Source organism: Lygodium microphyllum, chromosome 21, assembly GCF_053477565.2.
Source record: "Lygodium microphyllum isolate KBCC chromosome 21, Lygodium_microphyllum_v1.1.10, whole genome shotgun sequence".
NCBI lineage: Eukaryota > Viridiplantae > Streptophyta > Polypodiopsida > Schizaeales > Lygodiaceae > Lygodium > Lygodium microphyllum.
This window is the reverse complement of record NC_141155.1, coordinates 64085539-64102980: the sequence shown is the minus strand read 5'-3', so window position 1 is coordinate 64102980 and position 17442 is coordinate 64085539.

Here is a 17442-nt window from a genome sequence, read left to right as displayed (position 1 = left end):
TAAAACTCTTAAAGACGGGTATTGTGTATAATTGGTCTCACAATCAATAAAAATCCTTTGATTTGCTGAAACATGCTTTAACTCATGCTCCTGTATTACAATTACTTGACTTCAATAGACCATTTTTCTTAGTAGTTACTGACGCTAGTGGATTTGAAATAGGAGCAGTCCTTATGCAAGATTCTCACCCCATATCTTACTCTAGCTGCAAACTCAAACCATCTGAACTTAAATATTCTACCTATTATAAGGAATTGTTAGCAGCAGTACAAGCCTTACGTCAATGAAAACATTATTTAAAGGGATCTAAATTCATGATCAAAACTGACCAACAAAGCATTAGACATCTCCTTAGTCAACCACAAATATCTGACCGACACATTAAATGGGCTGCTTTTATTCAAAGTTTTCATCCCATTATACAATATCAACCTAAAAAAGAGAATGTTGTTGCTGATGCTTTGAGTAGAAGACTGACAATTCACAATATTTCTGTGATATCATTTGATTCCCTTATTCTTATGAAAGATACTTATCACCAAGATCCTACTTTTCAAGCTGATTGGAATAAATTAGTTGCAAATAATTGGATTCCTATTGATTCATTGTCTTACACTAATGGATTTATGTTTTATAAAAAAAGATTATGTGTGACTGTTCCATTTCGATCATTTGTTTTCATCTTGAAACAAATGGTCAAACAGAAGCTACTAACAATACTATTTAGATCTTTTGTGTGCCTACACCATTTCAAAACAACATACATGGGATACATATCTACATTTACTTCAATTTGCATATAATAACACACCACATACAGCTACAAAGAAAGCACCATTTGAAATTATTTATGGATATCGAATGCCTACATCTGTTACATCATTATCAAACAAAATTCAGACTGCTGATGATATTGCAAATATGCATGCTACTATTTTTTATGAAGTTAAAGATATGATTGCCAAAGCCCAGCAATCATACGCAAAACAAGCAAACAAGAAAAGATAGGCTATGAATTTTAAAGTTAATGATTATGTTTGGTTACGAATTGAAAAACACAGATTACAAACTGTAGATAAACACCCCGTTGTCAAATTAGCACCTAGATTTTATGGACCATTCAAGATCATACACAAAATCAATGACAATGCATTTAAACTAGAATTACCACAACACTGGAAAATCCACAACACGTTCCATATCAGTTTATTACGACCTTTTAGAGAACAATTACCTGTACACCTTGTCTATGAAAACCCTCCTTTACTAGACGAAGAAACTGAAATCCTTGAGCCTCAAACTATTATAGATACTAACTTTATGATCACTAGAATTAAAAATCATCCTGTTGAAGAGGCCCAATGGATGCACGCTAGAGACCTAAGTGCTTTCCCCACACTATTAGCTCCACATTGAGCTAATAGCAATTGAGGACAATTTCTATCCCATCCCGGGAGTATGATGCCAAGAGGCATATTCCACGGTGGATTCCGTGAGGTTTTGCGGTGGATTCCATAAAATTTTGCTACCGGGGCTCATACACAAGGTGGATTCTTTGTGCAAAAAGTCGATGGGGATGCCTATCCTTTTCGGGCGTTTTGTTAATTTAATGTGTAAGTGAGTGGTTCCATAGCAGGTGATTCCGTAAAATACATATTTAAATTAATAAAATTTTATGAGTTTAGAGTGCACACTCGTAATAAATTAAGGTTAGGATTGAGTTCTAACCAATTTATTTTTATAGCTGAAGACTGCTAGGTATTCACTTTTGTAAGTTTAATTGTATTATTTTTTTAACAATTGTGAATGCTTCAGTTGATGTGTAGAGCAAGCAGTGGTGGCAGTGGGAAGCATTGGAGGATAGCGTGTATTCAAATTATCATCAATTTTTGATGGGCGCGTATCTTAGGCATGGCGTCCATATTTTGATGCACTTATTTATCAAAGCGCTTGATATTTATTTATTACTTTTGTATGCACATGGGCGCACGATTTAAATATTTGTATTGGACATTGTATTTGGGTATCCCCTGACTCCTTGGGCGCCCAATAGCTTTAATTCTTTAGTGGCACAAAAGAAAACACAAAAGCTAAAGCGCGCAAATTGTAAATTGGGCTATTTCTTGAGCTTGAAGATGAATAATATATAAAATACATGCTTTGTGGAGCACTCACACAAGGCACGGGGGGAGATTGCATCCAATTGGTTTCTTGCTTCATGTCGTGCAAGCTTCTTCATTGTTTTTTGTGCAAAAAGTAGAGTTCTTTTGTTCTTTGGGACCTTCTTACGCTCACTAGCGCGCATACGGCGTCCAATCTGTGCACCAGTGGGTTGATGGGGGAATCTACCCAATTGACCCCTTAAAGAATAGACCTCCAACTTTCTTAAGACTCACAAATTTGTTGAAGTATGTGTCGGAGGGTGAAAATGGGTTACTCGGTTATACTAGGTGGCTCAATGATCCGATATTCAAAGTATTTACAACTTGCCAAGCAACCATAAAAAATTGCCATGATGTGATTGCTGCACATCAACTTTATATACAACAGCTCATAGGACAAGTAATACAGCTAAATTATACTATAATTCAACAAAACAATCAAATTATTTCAATACAGAAAACTATCCATGACATTGGTATCTCATATGAGAAGGCAAAGGCACAATTGGACAACTTGAGAAAGATCAACAACAAGCTAACACAGGAGCACAAAAGAAAGAAGAAGCCAATCAATGAGTTAATTGTGAATAGTGGCCAGTGGAAGCGACGTATCAAAGCATGTAAGGTAACTCAGAAAGAGAACCTAAGTGAGGGTGAGATTGGATCGTGTATTAGTAGATTTCCGAAGGCATTTACATTGGAAAATGCTTTGAGCAATCCTAGGTTTAAGGTTGTAAAGGAAAATGTGATTGAGTGTAGATTAAAAGATCTATCAAATGAGTTCTCAGCTATGGATGCACAATCTATTTGTGACAGGGCTAGTATGAGCACAACGACTTACTTAAAGATATTCAAAGGTGTGAAGCCTAGGTTTGGTTGTGTGCTAAAAAGAAATAGAATCGTTCCTCTTTCTCAACCTTCAAAGTTAATAGAGGCCCGACGGCAACTTAATACAAAGGTTTTGGAGTTGATAGGGGATCCCATGCATGTTCAATGTGTGGAAAGACTAAAGGTTGGGACCAAAAATGCATATGAGGTGAAGTCCACCGAACTCAACAATTACTATTTAGATTTGAACAAGGGTTTCCCCCAATTTGTAACAGGTCGAAATGGAAGTTTTGGATCCCAAAATGTCTACAAATTACTACGTTTGGGGGCAAAGATCCACATAACAGGGTTGCGTAACTCAAGTAAAAGAAGGGAGTCTGGGCACCAACATCTGTGTAACAAGTTCTGTTGGAAAAGAAAAAAAAGAAGAGGCACTCCTGCATTTACACAGTTGGATACTAAGGTGCAGTCGGTAATGGTAATGTACTGCAATATGTCAGTTGAGGAATGTAATGGTAAATTGTAGTTTGTTATAAAATTAGATGAAAGTGAGGTCGTCAAAGGAGTAAAGGTTGAAAGATTTAGTGTAACTTTGATAAATAGAGCTTTACAATTTGACAAGAATAACCCAAGGAACTTTAGTGTTCAATCTGAGCCCCATGTGTGGTGGCTCGCTGCATTTGAAGTTCCTAAGGAAACATTTAAGATGATGCAGCTATTCTTTATGCACGCAAGCATTCCAAGCATCATTGATCGTTAGGAACATGGTGAGATGCTCTCACTTGAAGGGTATGATCAATACTTGGTTGAATGGCATCTTGCAGGAGACTTGAAAATTTTAAAATGCATGTGTGGAATCTCCAATGGCGCAAATACAAAGAATCCATGCCTATATTGCTTGACAGAGAGGGTGGAAGGAAAGGACGGAAATAAGAACTTGCGAAGGATGACAAGTGTTGCACCGACGCGCAATAGAGAAGATCCCACTTGGAAGCCCATCTTCAACATTCCCTTGGATCGTATTCACATTTGTTCGTTGCATGCTTTTGTCAGAATCATGGAGAAACTTGTATATGAATATAGTTTCTTTGTTTATAGGATGCAACCAAAAAAAGAAGCCATTGCAATGTGTAGGAATGTGGAGTGAGTGCTATTAGAAATTGAGCTACATAAGCATCAAGTGACAATTGAAAAAGATGAGAAGAGATCATGAAAATTAAGTAACTTGCCAAAAAAGCCTTGCTTTGGAGGAGCAAAAGCTAGGAAGTATCTCTCAGCACCCATCAATGAGGAAGGGAATGTCATGGTTCGTAGGCCGCAAGACTACGATGGGTGGAAAAAGTTACATTTTGCAGTTCGTGATCGAAGTAATGGTGGAAAAACAAGATTGGCCAAAGCTAAGGTTTGGATAAGTCTTAACAAATTGGCTCCCTTACTTCGCAAGATGGTGTTTAACAATGAAGATAAGCAAGAATTTATCAATGTTGTGCATAGCTTCTACAAAAACATGGTGGAAGCATGGGGTAAAATCTCTATCACACATTACATGGTGTGTACTAAGTTAATATTTTAAAATGGTATGCATTGTATAAACTATTGAGCATGGTTTTACTCATGTGTGATATGTGTCTTTGTAGCATATCCTTGAGGCACATGGGCCATACTTTGGAAAAAAGGGAAGCATCGGAATTTGGTCCACATAAGGGATGGAAAATTCACATTGAACAGCACGTGGTGCATACCAAAGAAAAACTGATCATGGTGGAGGGGTTAATGGTAGCAATCCAATAATCCAACTATTATCTTGGTGATATAGGATTATAGTAGCAGATGAAGCTAAACTCTCACAAAAGAGAGCAAATGAAAGCGCTGATGAATCGACTGCAAACATGATGGAATCACATCGTCTCACTAAGAGTGCATTATGAAGCCTCAAGTGCCAAAGAAAACCATGCCAAGTGGCTAGAAACAAGGCTTCGACAAGGTAGCAAATGGGTTCGAAGAGAGCTAAGATAGTAAGATGAACAATGTGTTCAGTGTAAATGCAATTCATAGTTTAAGAGAGAAAGAGAGAGTGTGCATCTATGTGAATGAGTCTCAGAGTTTAGGATTATATAAAAGAGGGTTTCACTTTCTATATTATTCATTGAGTTCTCACATCTCTTATGAAAGAAAGATGGCTAGGTCTAAGGTAGTTGCAAATAAGCTTCCGCTCAGAGCCCCATATCATGTTTAACCCCTTGGAGCATCTACTAGCTCAGATGCACGCCCTTCTCAACCTAATCCACCTTCCTCAAGCCGCCCTCACAAGGGTCCTCCTCAACATGCCCACAAGAAACGCAAGTGGAAGCCCAGGTATAGTGGCCTTGACAGAAATTAGGAGGTATCAATGCTCTTTTAATCTCATCATTCTGAAGGCAAGCTTCTCGAGACTTGTTCGCAAGATTGTGCAAGACCTCTACCGCAAAAAAAGCAGGAGATGGTGTTTAGCACAAGGTCAAGATAGACTTGATTGCTTCATAAAAGAATGTCTTTATGGTCTACAGTGTGCTGTAGAGGCCTCGTCAGTTGACTTGATGACTGATGCTCAACGTTCTCCAATACATGCGAATCGTATCACTGTAACTCCCATGGACTTTCAACTTGTAAGAAATCTTCAAGCAATGAAGGATGCATTTATTCCAATGGAATGAACACAGTTTGTAATGTTATCTTTTTTGGCATAGTGTTATCCTCGTGCATTTGACATATGACTATGTCCCAGTGCAAAACTATTGTATGCGCCCTTAAACTATGAATTAAAATTTTACACTTGTCCTTCGCTCTCAACTTTGATTGTGTATCTTCGCTGTATTTTCAATTCTTACTTACACTTGTTGTTAGCACTATCAATTTCAATAGGAATAACATGCAAAAATTTGCAGACTTTACTCTTGATGCATCTGTATAGTCTATGTGGAAACCTGACATAGTCTGTGTGCAAGGTACCTGAATAACTCAGTCACACTCGTATCGCTCCAACCATATTTTGCTTGCATACTTAAGAGTGCAAGCAATGTCTTCAACCGAGATACTCGGCACCCATCATATAATGGTATGGATGCTTCCTCTCTAAGCGGGTCAGATGTCTCAACATCCATGGGAATCAATGCATCGATCATTGCCTCCATCTCAGGCTCCAAGATTGTAGGCAAGTCGGGAAGGTTGTCTGTCTCCTCTGGCATTGACGGTATAGATGGGCCTTGCGAGTGGTCGATTGGCTCCTGCAATCCATCCATCGCACGTCCACGAACTCTTCTAATTGGCCGCAAAGGGTGCACTCCCCCTTGGGTCGAGACATCACCCCCCTGGATACAAAATTGGCCAACAAGACCCAATCTTATTGTGTATGGTTTTCAATTAGCTTGAGAGTACAAGCATGAAAAATGCTAACTTCAAATTACCGTTTGCTGAAAATCTGCAATCGCCTGATCAATGATCTCAGATTGAAACTCGCCAAATCGTCGTACGTGTTCTATAGACAATCGGCGTTTTCGTCTAATTGCCAACTTGCATTGAGAGCAAGGACATGGGACACGCTGATTAAGATACGACTCGCGGTCTTGAACAATAGGACCTTCTTCGTTTGCCATCTTATCTACATTACAGCAAACGAGGCTTAAATGGATAGCTTTATGGAGATGTACGTCAAGTTGCAAGTTGACCATAAACCTTGCATTGTATATAGTAGTCGAGAGATTTTCCGATGTTATATCTTGGCCTTGTATCATGCTCAACGATTTGTTTGTCCTGGTAGATAATTTTTTGTTATATCTCGGCTTTGAGTATAAGTAATCCATTTTAAAATTGATGCGCGCCATCTATGAAATTTTATAACTATAGTAATAAAATTTATTTCAATCAATTCTACTCATAGTCATAAGACCTGAGAGAAATTATCCTATACTCAAATTAAGGGTTTCTTCTTCTATAACAATAATTTTGGGTTCATTTTGATGAAGTACGTGGCCGTATGCAAAGCACATTGCATACCATTATCAATACGTATATTATCTTAAATTTCCTTCCCCTCCCTCTCCCTCTCTTTCTCTCCCTCTCTTCCTCTCTTTCTCTCACCCTCTCCCTCTCCCTCTCGTTCTCTTTCTCTTCCTCTCTCATTTCCTCCCTCCCCCTCTTTCTCCCTCTCCCTCCCTCTCCCTCTCCTCCCTCTCCCTCCCCCTCCCTCTTTCTCTCCCTCTCTCATTTCCTTCCCCTCCCCCTCCCTCTCCCTCTCCCTCTCCCTCTCCCTCTCCCTCTCTTTCTCTTTTTCTCCCTCTCCCTCTCTATCTCTCTTTCTCTCTCATTTCCTAAACAAGCAAAAAATAAAGTGATTTAAACATCCTCCAAGCAAAAGGGAGAGGGAGAGATACAATGCACTCTCCCTCTCTTTCTCTTTCTATCCCTCTCTCATTTCCTTCCCCTTCCTCTCCCTCTCACTCTCTTTCTCTCTCGTTTCCTCTCCTAAACAAGCAAAAAATAAAGTGATTAAAACATTAAACAAGCAAAAGGGAGAGGGAGGGAGAGAGAGAATGCACTCTCCCTCCTTCTCCCTCTCTTTCTCTTTCTCTCCCTCTCCTATTTCCTCCCCCTCCCTCTCCCTCTCCCTCTATTTCTCTTTCTCTTTCTTTCTCTTTCTCTTTCTTTCCCTCTCCCTCTCCCTCTCCCTCTCTTTCTCTCTTACTCTCTCGTTTCCTCTCCTAAACAAGCAAAAAAGAAAGTAATTTAAACATTAAACAAGCAAAAGGGAGAGAGAGAGAGAGAATACACTCTCCCTCTCTTTCTGTAATGTGTCCACTAGAATCATCTAGGACATGTCTTAGTAGTCCATCGGGAAGAATGTCTAGAAAACTCCGCCCGGCACTCCCTTGGAATGTTACGGGTTTTGCAATCTAGGTCTTCCCGCGTCTACCACGTAGCGGAAGTATCCTAGCCGTTTCCCACTTAGGATCGACCGGAATTAGGGTTTCCCTGTTTGGTCATTAGTTAACAGCAACAGACCCGAGCGAACTACTTTACGCAGGAACACCAGGTCCGAAGCGGATTCACGTTGCACTTGGTTCAAGGAGAATGGGAAACGAGAGGGATGCAAGGCTCAACCTCTCTGCCATAAAGCATAGTCCCATTCCGTTCCCCTAAAACAGCGTAAATCGGGTAGGATGTAACTCTAGGTCATCGTTCTCATTATTAGCTTTGATGATGATGATCATCCCGCTATTCGTCGAGTGATTTTGAGAAAAGTTCCCGGCTAACCGGGACCACCCATCCATAGGACGGACCCATGGTCCATCCTCCGCACTTTCCTCGGTTTGTTTTAGTTATGTAATTACCTAACACATTAATTTGACATATAACAAACAGCTTCTTTGATTAGCCCTGTTAAGCACTGGTTCCTTCACGTAATCTTATCACGTGACATAGAAAAACAATATCAAACAACTTCTTTATTATCATATCATCATTTTATCTTTGAAATACAGAGGGTTCCGCCCGTAGGCTTGTCCATAATCCGCCCGAAGGCTTATTCAGTAATCCACTAGGGATCACTATTCCAAGCTTCTGCGCGTAGACTAGTATGCGGGCCTCGAGATCCAATCCCGAGTCACGTTAGTCTCTTGTGCAGGACCCGGAAGGCGAGGGATTTACGGCCAGAGCCCCCCTGGCACCCAAGCGTCCTCCTGCTCCAAGTAGAGCTCAACGGAAAGACCTCACGCGGCGGGTTCGGTCCACGTTCCCGGCGCGGTCAACAACCCCCTTGGTTAGGGTCAGGCAGGCAGTCGGGGGTAACTGAGCTGCCACTCCCTTCAGGCCTTCAACCTGAAGCATTTATATATCTTTCATCCTTTAGTTCCTTGAACAAACAATGCAAACAGTGCTTTCTAAACGGTTACAAGCACAATCAATTCCAGTGGTCGTTTAGTTGGCAAATTGTTAAGGAGTGAATCCTTCTCTCCGAATGCATCCAGCATTCGATCCGGAATCAGTTGCAACTTGGCAAGATTCCTATTGTCTTTGGGTTAGGTCATACCCTGTTAACCCAACTTAACCAATGCTTTAGGTTTTATTAATAGTAAATCCCGACGGCCATGTCGCTTTAATTTATTGATTAATCATTTGCGTCTGGGCAATTACTTAACTTTCCTTAACTTGGCAAATTTTCCCTAATGAGGGCGATGTAACAGGATGACTAACCATCCCCTTGCAAGTTAAACTTGCGCAAGAACCTGCCAACCTCATTCCAAGGAATGGCAAAACTTCCTTGCGATCAAACCACAAGGCTATGCGACGTTGCAACTTGTTGCACAAGTGTCGCCTCCATTCCAAGAGATCATTTTACCTATTGAATGGCGTTTTCTGGTCACGGAATTATCTTCAGACGAGAAGCAGGGTTTAAGGTGTCTTTTTACCCAACCCATCCCTAAATTCACTAGATCGACAACGTTTAGTCCTAGGGTTCCAACTCAATTCGAGTTTCATCATTTTGAACGATTGATCCTTAGGTTAGGAAACCTAGATTATTGTTTGCATGAGCACCCAATTGACTCAACATTTCGGGAATGTGGTTAGGGCCATTGGGCATGAAGGTTTCGACTTAGCGACAATTGGAAAACTTGGCCGAATCCTTAACGTGCTAATACCTAGTTAGTGTTTGGGGTATCTATCGTATTGACTGAACCATGCCATACGAATCCCTTGCGGCTAGGAGATTTGGGTAATTCACTATGCTTGTCTCGCGACAAGGATGAATCCTTCCCTAGAGATAATAACTAGATCTAAAGAAGAAAAATAGTTTCGACTATCACCATACATGTAAACATGCGACTCACTCTATCTTTCATTGGTAAAGTAAAAATACATGATAAGCTGGATACCAACTTTCTTAGGACCTACTAGGACTTACTTCAAATAATCATGTCTACTACCTTGTTATCTACACTTTAGAATCTCATGCTTTGTTTGAACCCTGCAATCCTTCCCAAATGCAACATTTGATGAATGAATTTTATGCACGATGAAAGTGCAACACGCAACCCTTTCATAACTACAATGTAGTTAAATGAGGTTATTGTAGAGTTAGTGTTGGTATATTCTTTCTTGTAAGCACATGTCATGTGCCAATCCATAGATTCATTTTTGATACACCACCATTACTTTTCGGATAACCTCCTACGGGTGTTAACAATTTTTCCCCATGAACCATTACAATAAAGATTTTTCCTAAATTGTGACATAAGCTTATTCTTTCCATGTCTAGTCAAAAACACACTTAATAACTTCAGCCTTATAATGATAGGCGGTAGGTGTTCTAGGCTCGTCACTTTGAAATGCATGATATGGCAACATAATACTAAGGTCGTAAGACAGATAGACAACTTACGTTCATCATATTGAAAATGCTAATAACTCCATTTCATGTCATGAGATAATTCTAGTAATCGACCAAATAGACAAATTTCCCTCAATTGCCTTTTTATTCGGCTTGGCAAATTTGAACATGCATAGGTGCTTTCATTTCATAACTTTATAGATGCATGATATGCACGGACCCTTTATCTATATTTTATCGAATGTACTATTAACACTACCCAAGAATTAATGATAACGTAGTATGAATTTCCCTATAGAGTTAAGCGTATCTAAAACATCTCTTCATGTGGAAATATATTTACGGAACCTGGATTTGTGGATCCGCGGTGATATCCACGTGTAAGTCCGGGGAAGAACCTTCCGCAGGTGCGCCTTGCGTCTTCTTGGGAGCCATTGTAGACGTGATTACGGACTCCGCAGATTCCCTCTAGCCTTTACTCTTACTCTTCGAGACGGCTAGGAGGTCGATACCTTCTCTTCGCGTAGGAATAGGAGTTTCCCGAACCCGGTTTTAAAACTGAGAAGCCCGCATAGGATCAAGGCCTATGGCCTTAACCTTAGAAGCTTCTTAAAGAAGCTTCTAAGAAGCTCCTGGGAAACAGCAGCGACGTCGGGGGGGGTCCCAATGATTGGGAAGGAAGTCGTGGTCAAGGCGAGGATGGGCGGCGGAATGTTGGCGGTGGCCTGGCAGAATGTGGCGGCGGACTGTGGCGGCCTGGCGGACTGCGGTCACTCTCCCTTCGATCGTCCTCTTCTTCTGATCCCCCAGCACGGCAGCCTTCACAGCACTTAAATAAGTGAGGGGGAGGGTCCTCCCTCACGTCCCACGCGGCATCATGCATGCCTGCATTTCCTTACGAGCTCCAGTCCGAAGCTAAGTCATAGCAGCTCCCCTCTCTCTCCTCCAGCATGATCGTTAGCTGGATTTGTTTTTATAACCATAAATCAAAAATTTCATTTTGATTTCTTTCCAAGAGGGGGTTCACACAAGCATAAGCGGTTTCCTTGACTTTGGTCTTGTTCATGCCAATGGAGAATGTACAATTTCATTATCCAATTATTCAATGCCGTCATTCCCTTGCATGAGTATCATACGGGTTGGAAATATTTACAACGGAAATATTACATTCTCTCCCCCTTGGAAGAATCGAGATGTCCTCATCTCGAGATAAACTGGGGATATTGAAGATAGAGAGAGCTTTCATCCATCCAGGTAGCATCCTCTTCGGGATAATCTTTCCACTGGACGAGGTATTCTTTCAAGGTTCTAGATCTCAACTGTCTCTCCCTAACATCTAAAATCTTTTCCGGTCTTAGTTCAAGGACTCCTTGACTAGGCATTACAATTTGTTGGTCATCAAGTACATGATTAGGGTTGGGCACATATTTTTTTAAGAGACTAATATGGAATACATTGTGAACTTTTAGGTTAGCAGGAAGTTGCAATTTATAAGCATTGGGTCCCAGGCATTTGAGGACTTTATACGGCCCACAATACCTTGGACTTAGCTTCTTGCATTCTCCTAGCGATAGAGAACTCCTTTTAGGGCGTACACGAATGAAGACCATGTCTCCTTCTCCGAAGATCCTCTCTTGGCGCTTCAAATCCGCATATGCCTTTTGCCTATCTTTGGCTGCTTGTATGTCTTGTCTTATTGACCTTATTTGGTCATCCATGTCTTCCAACATTTGTCTTGAAGCCTCAACTCTTAGGGTTGGATCAGAAAAGTTTAGGGGACTTCGACAATCATGACCATACAATGCCTGGAAAGGGGTCATTTGAATGCTCTGCTGGTAAGAAGCATTGTAGGCAAACTCCACTAACGGCAAGTACTGAATCCACCTCTTCGGCTCCCGACAGCAGTATGCCCTAAGCATATCCTCAATGATTTGATTTACTCGCTCTGTTTGTCCATCCGTTTGGGGATGGTAGGCGGTGCTAAAACAGAGTTGAGTTCCAATAGCTTCAAAGATAGCTCTCCAGAAGTGTGAAGTGAAGAGAGAATCTCGATCGCTAATGATCCTTCTAGGTAACCCATGTAACTTGAATATCTCCTTGATAAACACTCTTGCAATGTCGGAGGCTTTATAGTTTGTCTTTACTGGAATCAGGTGTGCAACCTTAGTAAGCATGTCAACTACAACCATAATGGAGTTGTATCCTCCTTGGACTTGGGGTAAGCCCACCACAAAATCCATGCTGATGAATTCCCATTTCATCTGGGGAATGTCAAGTGGTTGCAATTTTCCTGGCATCATGACATGTTCAGCCTTGATACGTTGGCAAGACAAACATTCAGTGACATATTTGAGAACGTCACCTTTGAGCCTCTCCCAATGGTAGCTCTTCCTAACTGCATTAAGAGTTTTTGCATAGCCAGGATGTCCTGCGAAGGGGGAATCATGAGCTTCCCATAATATCTTCTGCTTAAGTGACTGGCTTGTTGGTATACATAGCGTTGTTCTGTAGTAGACGAGTCCATTATCAATGGAAAATTCCCGATACTTAGCTTGTGACTTCAGATTCTGCTCCTTGGTAGATATTTCTTTTATCATGGTTTGGTAGGCCAAATCATGGCATGCTTCCTCTCTAGCTAGTTCGAGTATAGGGTTGCTTGGCATAGATACCTTTATAGCCAGAGATCTGGCCGTTGATGAATTCTGCAAGATTAGGGAATTTAGGAATGCCTTGCGACTGAGTGCATCGGCAACTACATTCTCTTTCCCTGGTCGATACTTGATTTTAAAGTCATACTCATCCAATACTTCAATCCATCGACGTTGCCTCATGTTGAGCTCGTTCTGGGTAAAAATCCATTTGAGACTCTTATGATCGGTTACTAGAGTAAACCTGTTACCCAACAGGTAATGTCTCCAAAGCTTTAGAGCATGGATGACAGCTAATAACTCCAGATCATGCGTGGCATAATTCTTTTCATGACTCTTCAATTTCCTTGAAGAATATGCTACTGGATGACCTTCCTGCATAAGTACACACCCCAAGGCAAGAATGCTGGCATCAGTTACTACCTCGAACTCCTTATTGAGGTCAGGAAGTTTTAGAATAGGTGCTGATACCAAACATTGCTTCAATTGGTCGAAGCTATTTTTCTCGGGAGTTGACCATGTAATAGAAGTCTGGTTCTTTAGTAAGTCGGTAAGAGGTGCTGCAATCAAAGCATAGTTTTTGATAAAGACCCTATACCATCCCGTCAAGCCAAGAAAACTACGTATTTCTTTGACGGATACTGGTATTGGCCATTCAAGCACATCTCTGACTTTGGCTGGGTCTACTGATATTCCTTTTGATGATACTATGAATCCTAGATATTCAATCTGACGTTTGAAGAATGCACACTTCTTCATTTTTGCATACAGCTTATGAGACCTCATTGTTTCAAGGACAATCCGAAGTTGAGGTTCATGATCTTCTTCCTGTTTAGAATAGACTAAAGTATCATCGAAGAAGACAAGCACGAAATCATCAAGATATGGTCTAAAAATATCCTGCATTAATCTATTGAAGGTGGCAGGTGCATTTGTAAGCCCGAATGACATAACCAAGAATTCAAAGTGCCCATATCTTGTATTGAAGGCCGTTTTTGGAATATCTTCATCCTTGATCCTGATTTGATAGTAACCTGACCTGAGATCAATTTTGGAGAAGATCTTTGCACCTTGAAGACGATCAAGTAGCTCATCTATTCTAGGAATAGGATACTTATTCTTGACTGTTGCTTGATTCAGCCCACGGTAATCAATACATAGTCGAAGTGTCCCATCTTTCTTTTTCTGGAATAGTACTGGAGCTTCCCAAGGTGAATTGCTAGGACGGATGTAGCCCTTTGATCTAGCACTTGTTGAGTTGTTCCTTCAACTCAATTGCTTCCGATATAGACATTCTATAGGGTCTCTTCGCAATTGGCGCAGCTCCTATTACTAGCTTGATCTCATGATCTACTTCTCTTTGAAGCGGGAGTTCTGTTAACTCTTCAGAAACTACGTCCACGTATTCCTTCAGCCAAGTGACCAAATCACTTTACTTCTTTATCAATATTCATAGTCAAGACAATCAGAAAAAAAAAAGTTTTATTCCATTCATATCAACATAGCCCTTTCGAGGTACAATTATTTCTTGGGGCGATGGAACAAGTTGATACATTAATTCGAAGAGAATAAGATATTGTTGCATTCAGCTACAGGAACTGAGTAGTAGTACGGATTGGGGTCATCGATTTTCAGGAATCGATAGTTCATTGGAAGATTAGGGTATCTCTTCCTTTGATATCCATTCTTCTCATGACGTCCCAAAACCTTGATTCGGTCGGCAGGGATTCTTTGAATCACTTCTCCGTACACATACTTATTCTGGTTAACCCTTCGACCTCCAACCTGTAGGGTCGCGTTTGCGCGAGCCTCAACAAAGATGAATAGCTTTACGATCTTCAAATCCTCCATCCACTTGATTCTCTTCAGGTTGGTTTGTAGATACGTGAACCGGTGGGCAGCTATGTAGTAGATTCCTGAAGACCCAGTCCATCTTCGTTCTATATATAAAGGTGATGGATTATAAATCTGCTCCAGGATGTTCATCATTTCAATTCTCTGCCTATAATGCGGAGAATGCATTGCAGTCATAAACATGATCCGGAACACCAAAAACTTGTTCCACGCTTCATAGTTCTGCAAGACAGTATTGTAGATGAGGAAATGTTTGGACAGCAACAATTTCTTTACTTCATTTTATTGAGATCTCACTAAAACAATTCCGTTGTTGGTCGGCTCTGATACCAACTGTAACGTGTCCACTAGAATCATCTAGGACATGTCTTAGTAGTCCATCGGGAAGAATGTCTAGAAAACTCCACCCGGCACTCCCTTGGAATGTTACGGGTTTTGCAATCTAGGTCTTCCCGCGTCTACCACGTAGCGGAAGTATCCTGGCCGTTTCCCACTTAGGATCGACCGGAATTAGGGTTTCCCTGTTTGGTCATTAGTTAACAGCAACTAGCGTCAGACCCGAGCGAACTACTTTACGCAGGAACACCAGGTCCGAAGCGGATTCACGTTGCACTTGGTTCAAGGAGAATGGGAAACGAGAGGGATGCAAGGCTCAACCTCTCTGCCATAAAGCATAGTCCCATTCCGTTCCCCTAAAACAGCGTAAATCGGGTAGGATGTAACTCTAGGTCATCGTTCTCATTATTAGCTTTGATGATGATGATCATCCCGCTATTCGTCGAGTGATTTTGAGAAAAGTTCCCGGCTAACCGGGACCACCCATCCATAGGACGGACCCATGGTCCATCCTCCGCACTTTCCTCGGTTTGTTTTAGTTATGTAATTACCTAACACATTAATTTGACATATAACAAACAGCTTCTTTGATTAGCCCTGTTAAGCACTGGTTCCTTCACGTAATCTTATCACGTTGTCGAAGGATTTTCGAAAGCCAAGTCGCGACCACTGAGGACTTTGAATAATTCCAGGATAGAAGATTCAACATGTGAATAATCTTAATGATCAATTTTCCACACAGCAACAAGTTCCAGACGGTTTTGTTTTATGGTTGTGAGTGTATTCCTTCAGATTTTATGGCAGCATTACAATATGAATGGATTATGGCATTTACACATGGCACTTGTAAGCTTCGTAAAGCTGATTAATGCTAGACATCGCAAACTCCAACATACATGTGAATGCAGGAAATAATCAGCCTTCCACAAAGGATCATATTTGCATTCCAACAACTCTTCAAAAGATTTACGTAGTTTTGAGAATTTCAAACCCAATCTTCATGTCCAGAAGAACATTTATATTCAGTCCTTCAAATGTAATAAACATGACATCTCCTTACCCTTCTCTGCAGTCTCCTGTAGTAGAACTCCGTTCAAGCAACTGTTATTGGCCGTTACTTTCAAGAAAGTCAGTGTGGCTGAATCAGCAAAGAAGGTTATAAAAGTGGCAATTATCACAAGTTTACAGCTTTTTCTTTAGATCTATTGAGAATTTAGAGTCTTTAGACTGACACAGCAGCATTGGTCTGGCTCCAATAGCTGTACAATGCTGGCAAAAGTGCAAGCTCCACCATGACTTGAGTACTCTCAGATCAACGCCACACAAAAATCAAAGAAATCACCTATTGAAGGTTGCTTGAAGGCTGAAGCCCAGGATGGTAAACACAGCAAAAAGGTTGTTTGTATTGAAAACCAAGTCTTCATCACCATCGACATCGTCTTGTCCCTCGTCTCCATCGTTATGACTGTATGCTAGAAGCAAGGTAGGAAGGTCTTCACCCCTTAGAAGTAATTGAAGTTATAGAGGTGATGACAAATGTAAACAAGTGAAGAAGCTTGTCGGAAAAGATGATGACATCCTCCACAGCAGCAATAGAGATCATCAGTCCGTCCAGAATTACAAAGGGGAAACCAAAGCTGAAGATGATGGCTCGAGTTTGTCTTTTCATATCAGAATACATATGCCGCGGTCATTCAGCCCTCTGCGTCCTCAGCTCTGCAACTTCTTCGTCAATATTCGACCTCTTTTGTCAAAGCTTCGTCGTTGCAGCCTTCACTTCTGGCTTTTTAATGTTATTGTTCAATAGTCGTTCTCAAATCACGGAGAGAGCCACCCCCAGAGAGGATTCGTCTTCCTCATCCCAAGACGAACGGCCATGCTTTTTTTTTTTGCGCCTATCAGAGTGTGTCTTTCCTCGGTGGCTGATAGAGTGAAAGATGCGGCATCGTCTTGTGACCGATTTCAGATTGTCAGGAAGAAATTTTACGCTTCAGCACCTCCATCATCGCTCGTCATCCAAGGCAGGGTAGTTCTAAAGCTTGAATCCAACCTTTGTCAAATCAATATGTCGACGTAGATCATAACTAGAATAATGACAATATATCTGCAGTAGGTCGGTTTCTCCTGAAAATCTTCGATCGCCGGTCAAGGAACACGTCGAAGATCAGCAGGAAGTTCATCCCCTTCCTCTTTAGTTCCTTCCGCCTCTCTCACTCTGAATGCAGAGCTCGCCCCTTCCAGACCAGAAAAT